This window comes from Rhipicephalus microplus, unplaced genomic scaffold (genome assembly GCF_043290135.1).
Source record: "Rhipicephalus microplus isolate Deutch F79 unplaced genomic scaffold, USDA_Rmic scaffold_15, whole genome shotgun sequence".
Classification (NCBI taxonomy): Eukaryota; Metazoa; Arthropoda; class Arachnida; order Ixodida; family Ixodidae; genus Rhipicephalus; species Rhipicephalus microplus.
The window spans coordinates 30,951,807-30,968,372 of NW_027464588.1; the positions used below are offsets into that span (position 1 = coordinate 30,951,807).

At 42.5% G+C, this 16,566-nt stretch overlaps 1 long non-coding RNA gene across 1 annotated transcript; it reads left to right on the top strand.

Moving 5' to 3' along the window:
* The first annotated feature begins 10,635 nt into the window (after positions 1 to 10,635).
* On the top strand, positions 10,636 to 15,137 carry LOC119173396 (uncharacterized). Its single transcript, XR_005110067.2, has 3 exons — positions 10,636 to 10,779; positions 11,936 to 11,983; positions 14,949 to 15,137. It is a non-coding gene; the product is annotated as an uncharacterized LOC119173396 (long non-coding RNA).
* The last annotated feature ends 1,429 nt before the right edge of the window (positions 15,138 to 16,566 follow it).

The window sequence follows — 16,566 nt, forward strand, 5'->3', positions numbered from 1 at the left end:
GCACAATTACTCACAATAAACATTTCTGACGCTAATAAAGAAACATTGATTGATTGATTGGTTGATATGGTGGCTTTGGGACGTTAACCCTCACATATCAATATCAGTGGCACATACCCACGGGCGGCATGGTGCCACTCATATGCATGTATGTACCACAAGTGATTGACACTTATTATCTACCCCGAAACGATGAGAACAAACATGGGAAATTTTAACGCACGAGCGTTAAGCAATGCCTGAAATCGTTAGCATCGACCCGACGAATGCAAATAAATGTGAAAGCCCCACCTGGAATGGAACCCAAGCATTCTGCGTTGCAATGAAGCATTATACCACAGAGCTACGCCAGGTATCACAACTACTTTTCAAATAGGCGCTAATTTTCGTGAAACGTCAATAGTGGCTACAGTGCTGCCTATTTGTTTTTTAAACAACACATATGTACTTCTTTGATACAGCCGTCACGTCGGAGTAACAAAATTTTGGTTAGATGCCTTGCGCTGAAATTGATTTATGTAGCAGTGCCCAAGGCCAGCATCCTCGCGAGCATCAGCGCTTCATGTTAGTTTCTGCTGTTGCTTATACACATGTTCCTATTGGAATCGTTGCGCAAGCGCCAACAACTGGTTATATAAACATCTCCACCCCTTCAACATATGTCTGTGCTTGCTACATTCATACATATATTTAGCGTCATTTCATGAAGTGTTGCTCAATAAGAAAATGGCAGATCCCACAAACAGTGGAAATCGATCATATGCGAAGCACGTATGAGAAAGGTTGATATGTCATATTAAAATCAGGCCAACGTTATGAGGTGGAGTTAAATGCTGCCCTACATGACTTTCATGTCATGATTATCCCGTTTGGAAGTGTGGTGTACCTTTTTTTTATTAAATGTATGTAAGGAGAGCTTGGTGCCAATGCGTGGCGCCGGCTGCTCTTCTTTTCTTGCTCAAAAGACAACATCGCACATTCAGTAGCAAACACAAGGCTATACATATGTACATAGCACAACACTTACACAATGAGTTCACGTTTTTCCACACTGAGTGTCCACACTACACAGAAATGAGTCCACACTGCGTAGAACTGTGTCCGCACCACACTGCATTTGTAAAAAACAAAACAAAAGAAATCCACACAAGTAATCACGCCAATTTATGTGTTCACACAAAAACGTGAAAGTTTAATAAAACGTGTAAGGTGATGTTGTTGCTTAAATACTGACATGTTTTCAGAAGGTTTTCCCGAAAATTTCGTAGTGAAGCAGGAAAATACTGTTTCGAAACATACCGTGGTTAACATTTGTTTTTTGTTTAGTACTTTTGAGCTATTTTTGATTCCTCCAGAAAGTGAACGACTGCACGTGCTTCAGTGGCTTGTAGCTTTCCTTTTGGCCATGGACCCAAGATTCTCGCAATTGATGGAGGTCGCTTATCCAAAGAATTGAGTTTTAGATGCGGAAGCATCTTATACTCGCGCCTTCTAGTGCGCCGTCCACGCCGTCCGCACCGCTTCTCGAACATTTGACAGCAGACGCGCGCGCATGCGCCGTCGCGCCGTCGCCCACCATTTGTGCCGCGCGCGCTTCTCCTTCGAGAACATTCGACAGCTGACAGCGCATGCGCCGTCGCGCCGTCGCGTCTGTGCCGCACGCGCGCTTCTCCTTCGAGAACATTCGACAGCTGACAGCGCATGCGCCGTCGCGCTGTATATATACTCAAGGTCGGCGCTCACTCGCTCAGTTGCCGCTCGTCCGTTGGTTTGTACGGCGCGTCGACGTCCGAAGTCGCCGTGAAATGAATGCCAACGAATCCACAAACAGAATGATCGACGTCCCTTCGACCAGCGCTGGCCAAACTGTTGGCGGAACCGCTTCCGCATCCTCCTCAGTGTTCCCCCGAGGGAAGCTGCGGGCAATTTTTTGAAAAAGGTTCTTTCGAGGTACGTCATCATTTTTACAATGCAGAAGAATATGCTCCACGTCTTCCTGAGCTTCTCCACATGAGCAGGTGGGACTGCCAGCTCTTCTTATTCTATACTGGAAAGCCTTCGTGTAGGCTGTACCAAGTCGAAGCCTATGGATGACTGTTTCTACTGATCGGCTGACCTTTAACGGAATATTCAATTCTATACCGGGATCAATGTTATACAACAGAGAGTTTTGCGCACCATTTCCGAACCAGGTTTCCTTAGACAGTTGACAGCTCATCCTATTTATAAGACAACGTGCATCGCTCATCAATAGAGGTAGCAGTGATATATCATTTTCTTCATGTGCTGCACTTGCAATGTGATCAGCTATGTCGTTTTCTGTGATTCTAAAGTGGCTTGGTACCCACTGGAACATTATAGTGTGTTTTAAATCTTTTGCTATAGCGTACGTCATCTGTATTTCGTATGCGAGCTCACACGCTTTGTTTCCCAAGCTGATTCCTTTTAAAGAAACTGATGAGGACTGTGAGTCACTGATAACTGCCCATCGAAGTGGACCTGGCTGTAAACATATGAAGCGTAAAGCACAGAGTATTGCATAGAGTTCTGCCGTTGTGGATGTTGTGAAATGGCTAAGTTTAAAAGCTTTTCTCGCTTGGTATGCAGGTACAAAGAATGCCGACGTAGACCTTTAATTCACGCACGATCCCTCGGTGTACACGTGAATATAGTCTTCATACTTAGTAAAAAGATGTGTTAAAGTTAATTGCTTTATTACGATTATGGGCAGATCGTTCTTACAATTTATTCCAGAAGTCGAAGTTGTAATATCTGGGATAGAGAGTCGCCATGATGGGTGGGATGCACATGGAGGCCAGTTTTCGGTTTTTACTTTTTTCATCTATTCACGTCACGTGATACCAAATTTAGTATATGTGGAGCTAGCGAAACGAACGCGAACACGCTATGAGCGTGGTTTGTTGTCATGTTCTCACATGACACGCGTGTCAAGATTATCATGTTTGCACTAGTCATAATTTTTTGTCATTCATTGACGTCACTAAACACAAAATTTGGTATATGTGGAGCTAGCAAAACGGTCACGAGCACATCATGAAGGGCCCAATATACTCCAATTTAGCGTTGACGCACGCGCACGCTGGGCACAGCGACGCTACGTTAGCAAAAAGTGAGCACTCTGCAATTTGACGCCAGGCGCTACCGTGCGAGCAGCGTTCGTCGTAGCAGCCAGACGGTAACCGGTTTGAAAAGCGACATGCTGCATTTCGCGCCGATGCGTTACAAAAAGAACACTGCGTCTCCCTCTTTTCGTGACGGATGGACGCCGAACGCACTGAAACGCGCAGGCGTCGAAGCAACGCAGAGTGGCGCGCACCTGCGAGTATATGGCAGTACCGGCGCCTGGAGTGGCAACGACGGCGTGACGCGAAGACACAAACGCCGGCGAGCACGCGCACCGCATCACGTCAAAATGTATTGACGCCAAATGTAGTGGCCTGTAGTCTTGTTCTCACATGACACACATCTCATGATTATCTTGTTTGCACCAGTCACAAACCTTCGTCACTCATCGACGTTACGTAATAACTAATTTGGTATGTGAATCTAGAGAAACGGCCGTAAGCGCATCATGAGTGTGGCATGTAGTATTGATGTTACATGACATGCACCTCATGATTATCATGTTTGCACCAGTATAATACCTTCTTTATTCATTCTCGTCCCGTAATACCAAATTTAATATAAGTGAAGCTGGCGAAACGGCCGCCAGTGCATCATTAGCAATGCATGTAGTCATGTTGCTACATGACATGCATCTCATAACTATCAAGTTTTCACCAGTCACACACCTTCATCACCCATTCACGTACCTTAATAGCAAATTTGGTATATGTGACGTTAGCGAAACAGCCGTCAGTGCAACATGAGGGTGGCATGTAGGAATGTTGTTACATGACGCGCACCTCATGATTCTCATGTCTGCACCAGTCACATACCTTCGTCATCCATTCATGTCGGCACCAGTCACATACCTTCGTCATCCATTCACGTATTGTAATACCTAATTTGGTATATGCGACGCTAGCGAAACGCCCGCGGGCGCATCAAGAGCATGGCATGTAGTCATATTGTTACACGACACGCATGTCATGATTTTTATGTTAGGGTCTGTCGCTTGTGTTCGCCATGCAATAATGTCCAACCATACAAGGTTTGCCACATGTCATGTGAACGAAACCGCACCAACACCTGCAGGACCTTGAAATATAAATTACGACATTCATGACATACATGTCATTATTTTTATGGTGTGACTAGTCAAATATACTCTTCATACAGTAATGTTATGCCACACGAAGTTTGGTAGCGATACCATTATCAGAACGGCCAGGAGCGGCTAGATAGATAGATAGATAGATAGATAGATAGATAGATAGATAGATAGATAGATAGATAGATAGATAGATAGATAGATAGATAGATAGATAGATAGATAGATAGATAGATAGATAGATAGATAGATAGATAGATAGATAGATACGCTAAAAGTCGCCGAAGTTCGCTAAGAATCGCTACGGTTTTATAATTGCAACACACTCACCTTCCCTCCGCATGCATCGCATAACGTCGATTCCAAAGGTACGTGGAATCTGGCATTTTTTTTAAAGGCGAAACTTCTTATAGCGGCACCCGTTCGTCCCCCGTAGTATGTAACAAGTATAACATTTTGACTTCCAAGTTGGTGCTGGTGAGAAACTTCTTCTGTGCGTTGTGGAACAATAAAAATAGTGCTCAATGTACATGTCAAGGCTGCTAATGGGGAATGAGAGCCTGGAACATTCGGCTTTTAGTTACGCGCAGGCTGCGATCACCATTACCAGCCATTGGCATGTACATTGAGCACTATCTGACAAGAAAGGGTTGCTAGGTTATACTCGCTGGGTGTAACGTCCTTAGCTTTAGAAAGGTTTAGCGAGCGTTGAGCCGCAGTGGCATGAATACAATGAACTTTTATATATCATGAATGAACTCTAGGTGGTTAAAAAGGGGAAGTAGATACGAAGCGCAAGCCGGAAGAAAGCAAAAGCCGAATTCTCCGCCTCTCATTTCCCATTAGCAGCATTGGCATGTACATTGAGCACTAGCTGACTGAAAAAGTTTGATACGTCATACTCTCTGGGCATAACCTCCCTGGTTTTCGAAAGGTTTACCGAGCGTTCGGCCGCAGTGCCATGAATACAGTGAATTAGTATGTACCATAAACTCGAGCTGGTTAAAGGTGGGAAGTGGACCCGAAGCGCAAGCCGTAAGAAAGTGTGCGTACGCCACCTCTTGTTTAGTCTTTGGAATGTCCGCTGGATGGCGGTGCTTCTATATTGGGAATATATGATGAAAAGATGCGTGATGGTGGTACTTGGAGTGGTGAATAGATGGACGAACGGACACATAGACAGATGCATGGATGGACGCATGAACAGACGCAGGGGCGGCTGCACGGACGAACGCAGGGACGGATGCATGAACAGACGCACGCACGGACCGGCTGATGGACGCATACACGGTCACACTGACGGACGCATGGACAGACGGAAGCAAGAACGAATGGACGGACGAATTCTTCGCCCTACTCTCCATCATTCACTCCGTAGATATGCTGCCATTTTTTTGTTCAGAGGTTTTCTTTATACAGTTCTTCCCCTGTTTCCTGTTCCAAACGCAACGCGTGTAACTCCTGGCGCTGAGGTTTCTCCTCCACTTATCTATCTGTAGGCGTGTGTTGAAAACGAAATTATGTTTGGCGGTCGCTGAGCTGGTTACGACAGACACATTAGCCTTTTCGCAACGCTGTCGTTTACGGGCAAGTGTACGGTGGCGTTCCCAAACCTTCAGCCTGTAAGCCTATTCGCACCAAACGTGGGATATTCGTGACGCCAACACAAGTTATGACACAAGAACAGCAATGTTAGAGCGTTCTGTGGTCCCTAAAACGCTTCGCACAGTTAACAATGTTTCATTGATTTTTGTTCTCTCTTTTCTCCAAGCTACGTATATGACGTAAAAGCCGCGGGCATGACGCACGAGGTGTAGTGATATATGTTGAGCGCAGCTGTATTCGTATTCTGGCTTTTGCTTCGGATCTGAGACTCCAACCTAGAGGCGAAAACTTTCGACAGATTTTCAGCGCCATCTTGGCTTCTCGCTATATGTTTGCCACGACGTGCTACTACGATTGCGCCTTTTAAATTCCACAGAAAAAGCCCGTGCTTTTCCTTGTTTTTAATTAGGTACACCGGTACCTCAAATATCTATATCTATAAAGATATACATGGTCCTAGAGGAGTATATTTCTTATTGGCCAGTCAAATACAGATACAAAGCAAGCCCGATCAGTGCATTGAGCAAGAAGACTACAGATGATGCCCCGCTGCACCACTAACTAAAAGCAAAAACGTTGACTCTGTGAACACACGTCACTTGTGTGTTCGCCTATGTCATACAAACTTTGTATTGCGATGATCATAAAAACAACGCGCCATGTATCTCGCTATAATTGCATCTACAGAAAACACATTATTATTGCTCTCTGAGTAGAGAGCCTTTTGGTTGAAATGACCAAATATGGTAACGTCTCGTTCCAAAGCAGAACCATAGTGTCAGCCTAAATTGTGTGAGGAGGCAAAACAATGCAATCTTTTAAACGACTTGGGTCGCGCAAAACAACTCGGTAATCTACGGTCACCTTCAATAGTTACAGTTAAGTGCAACACCCCTTAAACATTGCAAATTTAGAACAACTAAAAAAGGTTTTCTCTAGCCAGCCACATTAAGTAACAATCAAGTGCGTTAAGGTGAATTACGCGGAGTCATTTCTTGCCACTACATTTCAGTCACATAATAGCCCTCCTTTCTCAGTCGTTTAGGCGTACTTTACTATCGCTTGAGCGCAAGAAAACGCTAAAGAAGCGAGATTGCACACACAAGTACCAAACATTTTCAGTGGTAGAACCTCGGCCATAATTGATTATCTCTCAGAAATGTTGCTTCCTATCTCTTGTTTGTTTTCTTGTCGTCTAATGGCAGTTTTGCCATTTGCCATTTTTTCGAGAAGATGACTTCTGCAGATGGAGACGTCATGTTTTATTATTGTCCCTCCTGCCGCTGCGGTTCATCGACTTTGGAGAAATATTGTTTTCTTTCCTTGGGAGCTTTCCTTCCAGAGCCACTCGAGATGCCGCTATAACTCAGTGCTTGGCGAGATTTCCCAAGAGACCTGTGTGACTAGAGCCGGCACCCTTCAACCAACGGGTCATTGAGTGCTTCGAAGCCGGAACTATGTCAATGAATAACCGCGCTTCCATTACCGCAAAACATTGGCGTCGCATCGAATGAAAAACCATTTTTTCGCAAGTGCGACTTGCACCACAGCCGTCACTTGCCACTTAACATCATCAGTCTAACTTCAGTCTTCTGACAAGGCCGTTTCTTTGCCATTTTCTCTGCCACCACGCCATCATGAAATGCTTGAAATAGTGCATAGACACCAAGCCAGGTGTATTGTTCTTTTCAGATAATACCCTAAGCGCTATCAAGTATTTATGGAAAAACAACCTATATATTTCAGTTTACAACAATTAGAGCAAGTTGCGTGACTAATAGACATAGTACAGGGAAAAGAAGACAGACAGAGCATCGAGCAACAAGAATACTCAAAATAGTTGACCACTTCAGCTATGCAAAGTCTTTATTGGAGTGAAGACAATTAGGACACGGGACTGTGGTGATGCAGAAAACGTATCTGAAATGCCATGATGCGCACACACACACACACACACACACACACACACACACACACACACACACACACATATATATATATATATATATATATGAGAGAAAAAAGCGTACACTTAGGGGCTCATTTTTCCGTTTTGTGGCGCAATATAAATGAGATCTAACAGACGAGAATGCCAAAGATTGTAAAGGGGTAATTAAATATATATATATATATAACGTATTCGCCATGGCATGTCAGATTACGGCCAGGTACAACCTTGCAGACGCTAACATAGATTCCCGAAATATTGGCACCGTGGCTGGCCCTTCTTCGCAACTTTCTCACTCCTCACTCAACTGGCAACCATATGAGCCTCCTCTGGGGTGCATACGCTCCTCATCAGTATCAACAAAAGAGTTACGCTACCTCACCACAACCATATGCACCCTGTCATTATCGCAAAAAGGGTTACGCTACTTGATTGCGACTGCGCATTGAGGCATGGTACTGGCGCGCGTGGTGTCGGTATATGTTCTGTGCTCTTTCGAAATAAATGTTTGTTTGAAGTGGCACTCCGTGTGTGTGCGTGTGTGTGTGTGTGTGTGTGTGTGTGTCTATGTGCGTGTGTATTGTCTTTCTTCGTCTGTGTCGTATTCGTGCCTTGAACTTCCAATATGTCAAATCAACAATCCCAGTCGGCCATTACTTCTTGCCACATCGCTTGAAAGCGGAATGCACTCGCACTTTGTTTCAGGTCCATAGGCCACTTGGGTGGAGCTGCCACTCGCGAAAGTTCGTTAACCATTTGTTATTAAATTTTTTTTGCGCGTTCTGGAGTGGGAAACCTTATCTTCCCGATTCCTCTGTAGGATAAAATTAAATTTACAAAAACAAAATCTCTTTATTGCACATTTTGTATTAAAGAAAGCACACACATACACATAGTACTAAGGAGCCAATCTTTGAAAGCAGATTTAATTACCAACTGAAATATGGGCCTAATGACCAACATGGAACTCGGAATACCTGAACTCATGCAAAAATTATCAAAAGTCACAAGAAAGACACGTCGTATTTGACTTAATAACGCTTGTTATGATAGCGGGCACAGTTTTCTTACTACAATTCCGTGCCAAAGAAGACAGTAGTTTAGAGGAATGTAGAGGCTTGAACTGACGAGAAGTTATCAGAGATTACTGGAAACAATGTTTCAGCAAGGTGACTTGTCTTTGTCAGAGCCGCAGCGTTGCCTTCATGAAGAATAGTCCGCTTGTCAAAGCGTTTGCTCTAGTGACAGTCCTTACTAAACTACCACTCAGACCACTGAACTTACAACATTAATTTCAGGTACATTATAAGAAGCAAGTGCCTACAAAGTGTCTTACTAGTGAAACACATTCCCAAAAACAGGAAGAAGCCTCTAATGGCTTCACGTCATTTAATCAAACTCTAAAAATATAACACGATAAAACTGTGCAACTCATGAATTACGCACTCAAGCCTTTCATTAAATGTATTTTGCTGACCAATGGGAGGCTGTAGTTTTGGTCTAATATTCTAATGGCACTGTTATTTTGTCAGTGTAGTCAGGCTTGCAAAGAACTAGGCTCACTATAGTCATGTTATTATGCCAAAGTATGAAAGGCTAAAATAATGCGCCCAAATACTTGCACAGACCTGTTTACAATAGAAACTACTTTGATCGCAGGGATAACACATCGCAGAGACACAAGAAACATGTGAGAACTGATTTAGCTACCTACGCGTAAGCTTTGGCTGACTAGCTCGAAGTGGCTAACTGCAGCTTATACTATGTGCACGTCACAACTTTCTGTTTTATCTTTCTCGCACTTGGTACGCCAACCAAACGAGATAAATGTGTGCTGTACAACTGCCGAGTATTAGCTGGTATTTTTTTCCCGTCGATGGCATTACGTGAACAAGTAGGCATCAACTTGCGGAATTCAACATTTTATTTACAGCTCAGGAATGGCTTATCAGAATCCAACGCAACAATTGGTAGACCTCAAGTACAATGCATCCTCGAAACCCATCGAATACTATTTTGCATTGAAATATGTTCATACTATTCATATATTCTCACAATATTCTCATAGTAACATTATTATTATTACTCATATTGTTCTGATTTTCGTCTATTCATTGGAGCCAGCACCAAGTTCTCATTGCTTTAAGCACAGTGTGTCTTCATAAAAACCATACAAGACATTCAATAATGGTGTTTCATGTTAAAAATTTTTACTTTACTCTCAGTGTTGTTAACAGAGGCTTGTACAGCCAAAAATAAGCTTTTTGATCACACTGTTTTCATTGTAATGAAATAACGCCTCATGCTGGAGAACAATGCCAGTAATGAAAAAGCCGTGAACAATCTATCAGTCATCTATGAAAAATCTTTTATAACTTCGTTTCAAATTACGCTGCCCAGTTTAGGTTTGACAGCAGAATTTCCGTCAATTCGCTGGCCTAATTTATCGTGTGTTCATTCCACTGCTTGGTACTCTGTGAGAAATTAGTGTGTCACTCACGATAATTTTTTGGAATTTGTTGCCGAGACATATTTGGGCCATTTTGGCTCAATCAACTGTTCGACCTGCCCCGTTTGTTTTGCCATGTGCGGCTTATGTGGTTAAACCTGTCGGATGATGACAATTACTTCTGCGAAAGGGTATTCATCACAGCCAACGGAATGTTGAAGTGGGCGAAATTGAGGACACTGTTTTCGGAACGTCTGTTTTGACATTTCTTGCCACGCATTTCATAGGCGTCATATATTTTAAAAGAAAAAAGTGATAACCAATTGCCCCATATTATGATATATAAAAAAAGATTAAGTGCGATCATTAGTTTCCACTTGGACAATTTTATTTCCGGCGTCCTCTGTTTTTCATCAAAACTCGACATATTGGTTCATCGAAATCGTTTGTGCGCGGTATAAAAAAGAAACTGCGGATCCGTATTTTCTGCGAAAGCACCGATACTTCTAGATCGCATAAGCTTTCTCATCAGATAATTGAACGGTAAGCCTGCAACTTTTTTAATAGTATCATTTCTTAATTATGTGTAAAAGTCACTTCATTCATGCAAAAAAAAATTATTCAGAATGCTGTTACCAAAGAGCAGCCTAAACGAACATTTTTTAGCCATTGTCCAGAACTAAATTGACCAATGATGGTTGAGCCAGCTTCTGCAAACAGCCACTTCTGCAACAGGATCTGATAGAAACGCGCCGCAGCATATGTGTAACTCGTAGAATAGCATTATTCTTTGAAAAAAAAGACCGCTTCCGTCTGCCGAATGTTAAGATTGACAAAAAATAATTAGGGCATAAATCACGCATAATTTTGTAAATATTTCATTATGTGATTAAAACTTCTCACATATCGTTTCCTTTTTCCACGTTTAACTACTTAGGCAAAAGAGGGTTTCGGTGACCTGAATGAAAGTATAGGCGTACAGTTTTCATTTGGTAATTTTTGGCTAAAAAATCCCATATGTTTAGTGATTTTTATTTATTATTTTGGGCGTTTACACTAAACTAATGTTGCTGCATCTCTGTGGCTGAAAAAAAACAATGATCCTGAACGTTGCGCATTTGTTGAGGTTGAATTTCTTACGTCACGTTCACCGGTAAAAATATTCTTGAAATGTTTCAGTTCAAAACAACTTAAAGGCATTTGAACAGCATCAGGACAGGGGAAATCCAGCTTCCGCAGCTGGTAATTTGTGTTTGGGGTAATATTAGTTTTTAGTACGTCCCACAAACTCCTCCATTGATGAACTTAAAAATAATTTAATATCTCAGAGTGTCATTGGATACTTTTTTCTTACAACGGAGTAACTTGAAGAAAACATTCTCTATCAAAAAACGGGTCTAGGAAGTTTTCAATGGGTGGCGCTACTATGAGGAGTAAACAAAAACAAATAGGCTTTATAAAAAGCGAGCCTTGAAAGTGGTAAATACTTGTCACTTCTATGAGACTTGTTTGGCGGACGTGAAATACAATGAAGGTGATGCCGACGTTTGCGCCTTCACCTGTAGTCAATAGCGACAACAGCTCCTCGTCGCTTCTCTGAAGTTAACCTGCCGGCGGAGTTGCGTAGAAGTCATGTAGTTGAGCCAATGTGCACCTCTTCAGACATCAGTGTTTTTTACCTGCATCTCTGCATTTGCAGACATGAACTCCTTCCTTGCCAAGTACTTGGGGCTCGCAATGGTAATCTGTAAGTATAAACATAATTAAAAAATTGTCGCTCATCCTCCAGTATCGGAATTGGTGTGACAAAACAGTATGTATTCATAGAGGCAGTTGACTGTGTACTTTGTATTTTTTGTCACAAAGGCAAACAAATGAATGCTAAAGCAACAAATTGTAAAGTGACGTGAAGAGCGGCAAGCATCTCGAACTTTGCAGCGCAAACCTTGAGCAGAAAGCACGCACAAAATTAGCATGCGCAAGACCAACGTGGACTAATAACGTTTGCCGTTCGGCACTGGAAGTGCGTTGCTAAAGCACAAAGAGAGACACAAAACATGGATGCACGGGTATGCATACAAGAAGGTCCCACAGCTGTCCCAATTTTCCCTTCTTGCGTGAAAAGCGTACTTCTTTCGTAAACACGGCCATTGCACCGAGAGAAGTCTTCTTCGTGCTCTCTTTAACCACTGTGACTTCAAAGCTAACTTCTGGTGGAAGCACGAGACGTACGAAGCGCCTAATTTGTGAGTGAAGTGCACGCGCACGGGTGAACATATCGCTATTGATGACGAAAACACCCTGAAGTTGCTTAGCTCGGAGGATGAATAACGGTATATCGTGCATATAAATGGCTTGTCGTTAATAAGCTAGACAACGTAAGAGCTGTGAGCAGAAAAGTCGAAGGTTGAACGCCAGGCAGTCAGGCATTTTCTTGTGCTTTCTTTTCCTCTTCGCAATCTCTTACTTTCACAATGTATTATCCGTACAACGTCATATCTGATAGTTTTGCAACGTCAAAATCTATATATTCTATGTGTATAACGGAAATAAATCAGTGGAGCCGTGGTGGAGCCAGGCATATAGCACACTTGAGTTAAGTCGTTTTCGTCGCGAAAATAAGGCATTGACACCCATTAACACAGTGTTGTGTCATACAAAGAAATCATGTCAGCTCACTTCTGCAGCAATTACTTCCGCTGCAGCGAGAAAAGTGTCCTTCATGGAGTCTATGTCTGTAACGTGAACTGCACGGTTAAAGCAGAAGACGTACAAAGATTATGAGCGACATGTCAAATCTTCTTCGAGAAATAAGCGCGAGCACAAACAGAAGCATATAGAAACAAAAACATAATTAGAAATATACTAGCGCATGGTTGAGTGACCAGGCCCTATACCTGGAGTCTACTGATTGTGGTCGAGGCCCGAGCGCGTACCACCATCTAGAGTAGCCCAGCTGGTTCGCCTCCGAATGTTTTATAGGTCGTACACATAAGTGGGAAGAGAAAGGATTTAGCTTAGTGGGAACAAGGCTGTGACGTAGCAGGCATTGCATTGCAACACAGCTGAAAAACCATTAATATTGACGCCTACGTTTTCACGTGTCTGTTGGTTCTGTTTGTTACGCTGCTTAAATAGAAATGTTATTTTCGATTTATGAAAACCGAACGACATTTCATAATTGTATCATCAAAATGTATTTAAATAACGCTCAGGCAAGCTTTAGTCACCACAAGCAAACCGCTTCTAAGTGTTCGTTAATAAAAGTTTGCCTGTTATTACAAATGGCGTGGTTTACAACTATTCGCTTTTAGTTTCAAGTCACATACTAGATGAAGCAAGCCATTCGAAGTCATACTACGCACAACACTTAGACAACTTATACGTAATTACCATGAAATTTATTTAGCGCACTACATTTCGCGATGAACGCAGATGCTAATATTTGAAGAAACATCACATATTCAAAAACAAATCATCTCGCACTGCATTTTCGCGTCCTGAGTATAATTGCCGGAAACCCCGCCATAAGAAAGCACTGTCAAGTGCATGATTTGAACACAGTATTCTCATGTAGTAGATTTGATTGGCAACCGCACTTCTGTCATCAAGACAGAACTTCTTTAAACTCTTTAAATTGCATCCATTTACTTTATCGTACAATTGAGTTAGAGTAGAAACGCTTCGTTACATTTACACTTCTATTTTATTAGCATCAACCCAGAAGGCAACCACACAGGGGAAGATGATGCCTTCACAGCAAACCTGCCCGTGTTTCGTGGTTAGGCAATTGTTAGGCTGATCCAAATAGCGCGAATTTTTTTTCGGTCTTGTGCTGGAATTTTCTACACTGTCACTGTGAGCACAATCTGAAAAGTTAAGTATGTAGCTCTCATAATCTTGTAGACAACACACAATAGCATAGTCGAATGAATTTCTGCGGGACACATCTCGTAAATCTTCGGCAGGTGCTAAACAGTTAGGTGAAGGACTCGCTAGCACGGAATCTTGTTGCTTTTCTCTTAGCAATTTCTTCCTCGTATAGCGTTTTTTTCCTCTTAGCGATTCCATTCACCAGATATCATGGCACAATGTGCAATTTCTTATATTATTAAGCGTATCCATTGTGTTACGCTCTTTGTTTAGGTCACTTCATGAAGTGCCTGCTTTACCTTTGTGAAAACAATTTTGGCACATGTTGATAGCCTTATATGCGACCATATTAATTTTATTTGTTATTTTGCTGTTTATGTTTGTACCCACAGTATAATTTTATTGTGGACGTTCATTCGGGTAATCACTTCGTTTCGTATAAATACCAATACGATTACCAATCTGCAACTTCTATATCGCAATATTCTCTCATTAGCTATACGCTTTCTAGATTAAAACCTTTTAGGAATGTCTTGAAATAAAAAATGAACAAAGATAAATATATGAACGCTACGTTAATAAAGACTACAGCATTTTGACTGCAAATACTTTTGTCTGAAGCAGACCTACTTTTTCGTGATGGAAAAGCAGTCCGGGCAGGCGATCAGTTTCATTTATCTTAAAATTGATGTGTCTGATGTGCACTTGAAATATCACAAAAAACCGTGGCACAACATAAAAATACACAATTCTTGCAGTAGTAAATTGTATATTTAGGAATATGTTCCTAAATATTTCCGAGAGAAGTGAGCCTAATTTTTTGACTTATCACTTTCCAGTTGCGCTGAACATTGGATCCTACTATGCTCAAGAAATCACTCCTGAATTCGCTGCAGCAATGGCACATTCATTCGGAAGAAATGAAGAAAAGTTTGAAGGGTGACACGCTGGCTTTCTTGCTCTCGTATGACCCATCGTACTTCGAGATGCAAGTCTAATAAAGTCAGCAATATTGATAACCGGGAAAAGTATTGTGAACTAAATATTGATAGCAATAGTGTTTTACCGCGACATCAGTCAATATGTAGCAGCAATGTAGATAGCTAGGCGAGTTGGCGTGCATTTCAAGGTTAAACAAGGCAACGTAACAAATTACCTAGGAAAATAACCCTACATGACAAAAAAGTCCCAGCTTTGCTGCAGAGGGGAAGCAATGGAAGTGGTAGCAACAAATTGGAAGATCACGCGCAGAATGGAAAGCAGATCGAAATGTGCCCCGCGTTTCTCACGCACAAATTACGCACGAACGTATACTCACAGGTACAGATGCACGCCAATAAGCGTTTCAGTTGTTACTTCGCTGCGTATTGAAAGCGCGCGCTTTTCGCAAACGGAGTCTGCAATGATTGCAGTGACCTTTGTGCGCCTGGTAACTACAACAGAATTCTTCCAGGTGAAACCCGACGCCAGCTAGACGTATCGTCTTCCCTTTCTCCGCACTGCAAGATAAGGAATTGCGAGAAAGGCTCGCTCCCGTTCTTTAAGCGGGGCGAAGGACGCGTAGGAGATTAGATCGCGCGCTTCTGCGCGATGTGGCGACGCGCGCTCTTTGCGCAATCTTGATAGTAATGGTGAAATCACAATAATTCTTCCTGAGAAGCCTGTCAGCAGTGGCAAGTGGTAGATAGAAATTGCTTGCCGTCTGAACCGTGGAGGACGTGCTCCTGAGTGGCTCAGTATTAAACGCCTGGCACTCATGATTCAGAGGACCAAAGTTTGTTTCCGCGTGCCGGAGTCTTTTCCTGGTTTTTGTTCGGGAATTTTCATATACATAAATGGCGTACTCATACGCTGAGTGACGGGGATGTCGACGCTGACGCCGGTGGCAAAATCCAGCTGATATTGTCCATATCATTGCTATTGCAATGAAGGTAGGGCTACTTTCTTACGCCTTATCGTGGAGTACACCGAAGCGGGGCAATGCATGTATTGAGGCAGTCTAAACTAGGAGTGGGGAGACCTTATCTTTCGGCAAAACAACTAATTTTAATATGAATTTATTGTATTCAATAGTTTAAAAGTGCCTGCGCACATGAAGTGCACATAGTGTGTCAATTAGTGTTTATTCGTAAACAATATTACTAAAGAGAGCCCAGTTTAATTTCCAATGTCGTACAGCCATGGCCACATATGTATAGAGTGCTCGAGCAGCCCGTTCTTGCTCTGCGGGCCGAAACCTTGAGGCAGTTTTAGACTCTGAAGTGGTGTATCAGGAGCATGCACAGCCTAGTTGTCAGGCTGAACACGTAAGAGCCTGATACTGTCCCAAGGTTTCGCCCCACAGAGCAAAAAACGGTTGTTCCCGTGCTCTACACAGACGTGGCCACAGCTGTACACACGTCTTTCTTTAGAGCAATATTGAGCTGTTTAGGTTAATACGACATCACACTAGCGTAT